This window comes from Anarrhichthys ocellatus, unplaced genomic scaffold (assembly GCF_004355925.1).
Source record: "Anarrhichthys ocellatus isolate YVR2014 unplaced genomic scaffold, GSC_Weel_1.0 scaffold142, whole genome shotgun sequence".
NCBI classification, from domain to species: domain Eukaryota; kingdom Metazoa; phylum Chordata; class Actinopteri; order Perciformes; family Anarhichadidae; genus Anarrhichthys; species Anarrhichthys ocellatus.
In genome coordinates, this window is record NW_022280172.1 from 331 (window position 1) to 6,141 (window position 5,811).

Genomic DNA, 5,811 nt, shown 5'->3' on the forward strand with positions numbered 1-5,811 from the left:
ATCACTGTTACTATAAACTGCAAAACTTACAATCCATGCCTCTCCACCAAGTCAGAGACGCAAACTTTGACGAGTTTCAGCCTGTTTTTTTCTGTAGCAATGCCCTGAGTTTGGAGTTCCTCAAATATTTCAGGAACTTTCTTTTCGAGGAGAGGCCTCAATCCATCTTGTACATCCGACTCCTTTTTAGGCTGAAAAGAGAACTAAGAGCAAAGCCAAACAAAGCAGAAATTTAGACTAATTTCCATGAGATTCTTTGGAACAAAATTTGACAAGATGTACACATAACCCCAAACAATATAAATGAAAATGTACTTGAGTTAGACAGACTTCTCTTGCAACAGGTTGAAAATGGGCACTTGTAATCTGTCAAGGTACACCACTATCAAGATCAGTAAACTCTTGGAAATCTGTGTTAAATTTTAAAATCCTTTCAAGGACAAATCCCAATTCGCTCATCTTTTCCAGAAGTTGGTTTGTGCTTTGGACACTGTCAATTTTTATTTTCAATTCTTTACAATCTATCATCATTGATTTTATATTCATGTGCAGAAAGGTCCTTCGCCCTATATAACGGCAGGGAAAGCCCTGCTACAAAGTCAACTGTGATTAAAGAACTTGTTCTAGTCCCTGTTCAAGCCAATTATAAACAGCTAGCTAATATTAGTTCCATGTGGAACTAATGGCACACTTAGTTTATTTAACAAATCAAACACAGTTAACCCAAACTTTACATTTAATAACATTACCGCTTAACCACATAAATATACTTACTTTTGCTCTGCCCCATCGCTAGCACCTGTCTGCCCTAAGCGCATATAACTCTCTCTATCGTACACCTCAACACGTACACACTGACGTTAACGTTACGCCACTTCTGACGGAACAATGAATTAAATATAACAACGATAGGTAGCTAGTGTTATGTTCAAAATTTCTCAAACAAAAGGCAAAGGGAAAAGCCCCCCTCCTTGTTCAGAGGAGAAGAAGCATGCAGAGGAGAAGAGAAAAGCCCCCCCGCTCTCTTTCTTCCATCATTAAGCTGGGCTGAATCATCTGGTTGAAGTTTAAATCAAAAGGAATTTAATATACTAACAAAAGCAAATGCAGTTACAAACTGAATTAAACTATCAATAGTAATATTTCATGAAATTTTCTTCAAAAAAGTGGATTTTGTGGAAGTAAACATATTTTCAAAGATTTTCTTCAAAAAAGTGTCTCAGGACAGTTGATTTCACTGTTTCGTGTTTTCATTAGAATCTTGATGCTTACACACCGTTACTGGTTTAAGGTACATTCTTAGCCTTTTATGCTCTTAAAAGAATTTCCAGGCCTGGAAGAGGCCAAAGGTGGATTTTGCAAAAGTAAAGTTTCAAAGATTTTCTTCAAAAAAGTGTCTGACAGTTGATTTCACAGTATCATGTCATTCGATTCTAATGCTCATTAGACGACCAAGTGTTGGGCAAAGTTGAAAATTGGACTCAGAAGATGACCTTACTCCAGTCCTCTATGGTCCAATCCTTCTGGTCTTTTGCAAACCTCAGCCTAGCTCTCTATTTTCTAGCTTTGCGCGACTTCAGAAGCCGGTTTCCAACAGTCTTCACCATGCACATCACCCCAGCTGCCATTTGCCATTATTTTTGGAGGTCGCTTGATTTTATCCTTCAGTTGTTGAATGAGTCGACTGTCATCCCGGTCAGTGGAGACTCGTTTTCGTCCGTCATGTCTGCTGCTTGACAGTGTTCTTATGAACAAGGTCTTTGACAATTTAAGGATGGAAGCAACCCAATGCTCACTTTATCCCTCTGCTAGTAAAACCATAATTTAACTTTTTAACCCTTTTGGGCAATTGTCACGTTTTTTTTTCCATTCCATTCATTTTTGAGGTACTACTAGCAGTTTCTGCCATCCAGCTGGGCTATTGCAAGAGGATAGTGATGACCACGGCACTGGTTTTTATACTTTTCTTCATTAAATAAGATTTGGATCAGGGGATCACCCAATTAAGTAGAATCAGGTGTCCTGTATTTGAATTCAACACACAGTATGGCTTCCGTCTCAATTTTTTCCAGAGCTGTATATCGCAAGGCCTTAGGGCAGTAGCAGCCACACTGACAACTTTCTAGTTATATATGCACCTCCCTAAACTTAAATTATCCTTTAACCCTTTGATTCAACTATGGACAAACAAGTGACAAATCACAACAGGGCACTAATGAGGCCTGCACACTGTTACGCCAAAATTGTTTATTTACTCTTTAAAAGGCATTGTTTAAATCTACAAGATCAGAAAAAAGGCATTTCCTATGGGTGGAGCAACAAACTCAAATCCTATTAACCTTCTGATTTGCAAAAAGAAAAATGGTTCAGTAAACAGAAACGCCAGGAAATCCAGATTTCTTTTTTTTTTATTAAAACATGGTCATTTGATGCCTTAAGAGCAACAAGCAGTGTCTTAATATATTCACAGACGATGCCACAAAGCCTTAAATACGAATGTAGGCAGCCAAAAGAACCAAAATACTTGAATCTTCAACCAGGTCTATACACATGACAATTGTTTGTGAGAGAGAATATATACACCATATTAATGATGGACTATCTAAACAGATAATTTCCTGTAGATTCCTTCAGGACATTATTTACCAAAATGTATGAGACCAGTTGTGTTTAGAGCCTCGATCATGTTGAGCAGACAGGGATGCACCCAGTCAGGTCTCAGCGGGTGGACTGATCCTCCGGACTGGCAGGAATACACTGAACTAGAAAACACAGATCAAACATCACCAGACAGCACACAGACCAAGTTTAGCATAATAGACATATTTAAAGAAATGTGTTTCAGGTCTTCAGTCAGGTTATAGTAAATGTTTTTACTTAAACCTGTGCCAAAAGTCCTGAGGTTTCTCTCCCAATGTAAAGATTCCACAGCAGAGAGTAGGCCTCTGCCATGGCAGTACACAATTGGGTTTACATCTACATGCTAGAAACATAATAGTGAGCATCCCTTTTGTTTCCAGGCAGACAGGATGTCATACATACCCAGAGCAGTGTCAGTTCACTGCAGATTGTCCTGCTGCCCCCTGCCCCAAATGCTCCTGTAAAGAAATAAAGAGCAGTCAGTAAACCGAAAACTACACAATCACTGCTGACAATTACTAGCTGCTATGCTCAGTGTTTATGGTTCACCATGGTGTTGTCAGCATGATGTGTTACATTTTTAGTCATCACTGCATTAACATCACTGTTCCATTAGTACAACTGGTTCCTTCACACTCACCATCAGTCGGCCTGCAGCAGGACTTTCAGTCCCACGCTGCTCTGCCTGCAACACAAGCATGAACAAAGAAAAGTTTGGTTTAGTCACGTTTACCAGGTACCATTTGTCAGATTTTTGTTGAAGCAATTTGAGCTGACCACAGCTCCTTGCTATCCAAACGAATTTTAAAACCAAAAAACTGGGACACATTCAGTTGCAGTAAAACCTTCAGGCTATTTTTCCATTAAAGAATATTAGCTTGCCTGTAAATGCATTCTTTAGCTTCCATTGTGGCCTGAACGTACATACACCATGAATACAAATGTTAATGGTGGTTAAGAGTCCACCGTTAACATTCTTGAGAAATATAGATAAGTAACTGCATTAGTATTATTTAAAAAAAGTTTTTCATTATGCTTGGTACGCTCATCTGTATGTAGGTGATAAATTCAGTCATGTTAAACTTATGGATAATAATCTTAAAATCACACAACATTGGACATTTTCCTAAACCTACAAGACAAACTATATTTCAACCTTCAGTAGTAACAGGCAATAGAATAAAAGTTAAGGTTTATCTCAGGTTTCTACAAAACATTCTACATTCCCAAATGCATCCGTTGCAGTGTCAGTATGTGAATGTGGGGCCCTTCACTAGGCCTGCCCTGCTCTTGGATCAGGACAGGCCACTCTCGTTGGGCCATGCTCTGCAACAGCTCAGAAGCAGCAGACTCTAAAACAGAACCTGCAGAGCTTAGAGCCAGTACAGAGACTTTCTCTCCCAGCGCTGTAACACTGAGCCAGACACATCACCTGGTCAGCTGACTGAGCGCTGGGTAGGGTGCAAGGGAAAAGCCATGTGGGTTCTGCGTCAGTAACTGAAAGTAGGGTTGGGGGAAACTTGCACAGAGTCTCATAAAGAGCTCCACCGTGGTCATCTTAAGAATTTAATGTCAAGTCACCAAAGCAGTGTCAAAGGGGACAGATGGTTTCCGGAATAAGTCATTAAGTTTTGTATATTCACCTTTGGCCTCAAAGTCAAGGCTAACTATCCCATGGCTGCCACAGCACTCGTTTAACAGGAGACACAGCAGACCTGGACGGGACAACATAAAACACATTGGTGCACAATAAAGGCATGCAAAAGCAAGCATTAGTGGGCAGGCAGAGTCTACAATGAGGTGCAGTTGGGATCATGAAAGTTGGGATTTATTGTCATAAAACCTGTAAAAGTATTTACGCATTAACCAACACATGAATGAACTGTATTTTTTACAGTTTGACTGCAGAAACAAGATCTCTTTTGCAAGGACTCCCAGCGGTAGACTGATATATGAACGCCATTTGTGTTAGCATTTCACGCGGCTTATGCTAACGTTAACCCAATTGAGGGCCGTCTCCTTAAGTAGAGTCCTACGCGGGGCACAGTATGCCTACTACACTTTGAGGTTTAATGTTTCACATTAAAGCTCGGTTTAAACTCGTATCCACCGTAAACATTCGTGTTCATACAACGTTATTAGCTTACAGTAGCCCTTTTAGTGTACTCACGTGCTTGAGGTTGCGCTTTTGTAATCAACAGCTTCCAGAAATATTCAGTTAAGTGTTCAGTCAGTCTTCAGTTTTAGTGACGCTAACGGTAAATTATAAAGCCATTGATAAACTATAGACCGTCATTTCAGCACAGAAATAACTAAAATGTAATAAAGAGCCATCACTTTCAATCTTTGGTACTGATATTTTATCTAATAGAGGACGTTAAGTTATTACACCAAAACCTTGTGAAATACTTACCCTACGTGAGAGTAAACTCAGCGCTCCTCCGCGTAACATGCAAGAAGTGTAAGAGATAGAACGGAAGTCAAGCATAGCTTTATAAAGTGCAGTATGCCGCTGTGCATCATGGGAAAGGAAGCTCTCCCAAAGATCGTCGAACACTAGATGCAGACGTACCACTGCCTCATCTTCCCCTGAACAAGAAAAACGGCGGGAAAATTGGCAAGTAAATGGGGTTTCAAGTCAGAGCAGCTTCCAGTAATGCGCACAGTACAGGACTAATAGTATTTGCATTTTTCAAACTCAGTGTTTATATTTATAGATGACTCCAAAGATCCTGGTACAGGCTGTACAGGTCAGGTGCAGTACTATTATTACTGGCCTGTAGTGGATAGAGGAGATATTATTGCATCTGACAAGTATTATAGCATTAGTATTATTTATAGCATAAGAGGAAGATCATCATTTACCACAGATGTTATACATGATGTATTCTATATAATGTGGCCTACCAGATAGAGATTATGGTTATAGCTACACGCTACCGTTGGGTTTTCTGCCATTTGTCTTTTACAGAGACAAGACAAGATGTGAGGAACCATAATGCAATGTGAATTATGTTCTTTAAAGGTAAAAATATGCATTCGTTTTATGTTATTATCATACCTGCAAACGTGTCGCTTTTTGGCGAAATACGCCGTTTTGAATCAAAATGTCATCCACGTGAACTGTGTAGATCCGTAGAGTTTTTTTTAGGGGGGGGGGGGGGGGGGGGG

General features: G+C 39.8%; 1 long non-coding RNA gene and 2 other non-coding genes across 3 annotated transcripts; all 3 read right to left on the reverse strand.

Annotated features, from left to right (window-relative positions):
* Positions 1 to 2,390: 2,390 nt before the first annotated feature.
* LOC116400016 (uncharacterized) lies at positions 2,391 to 5,120 on the reverse strand. Its single transcript, XR_004213879.1, has 5 exons — positions 5,054 to 5,120; positions 4,284 to 4,355; positions 3,281 to 3,325; positions 3,043 to 3,098; positions 2,391 to 2,762 (listed from the first exon to the last, which is right to left on the reverse strand). It is a non-coding gene; the product is annotated as an uncharacterized LOC116400016 (long non-coding RNA).
* LOC116400028 (small nucleolar RNA SNORD63) lies at positions 3,167 to 3,236 on the reverse strand. The gene has a single exon (XR_004213881.1). It is a non-coding gene; the product is annotated as a small nucleolar RNA SNORD63 (small nucleolar RNA).
* LOC116400027 (small nucleolar RNA SNORA74) lies at positions 3,898 to 4,096 on the reverse strand. Its single transcript, XR_004213880.1, has one exon. It is a non-coding gene; the product is annotated as a small nucleolar RNA SNORA74 (small nucleolar RNA).
* Positions 5,121 to 5,811: the final 691 nt, after the last annotated feature.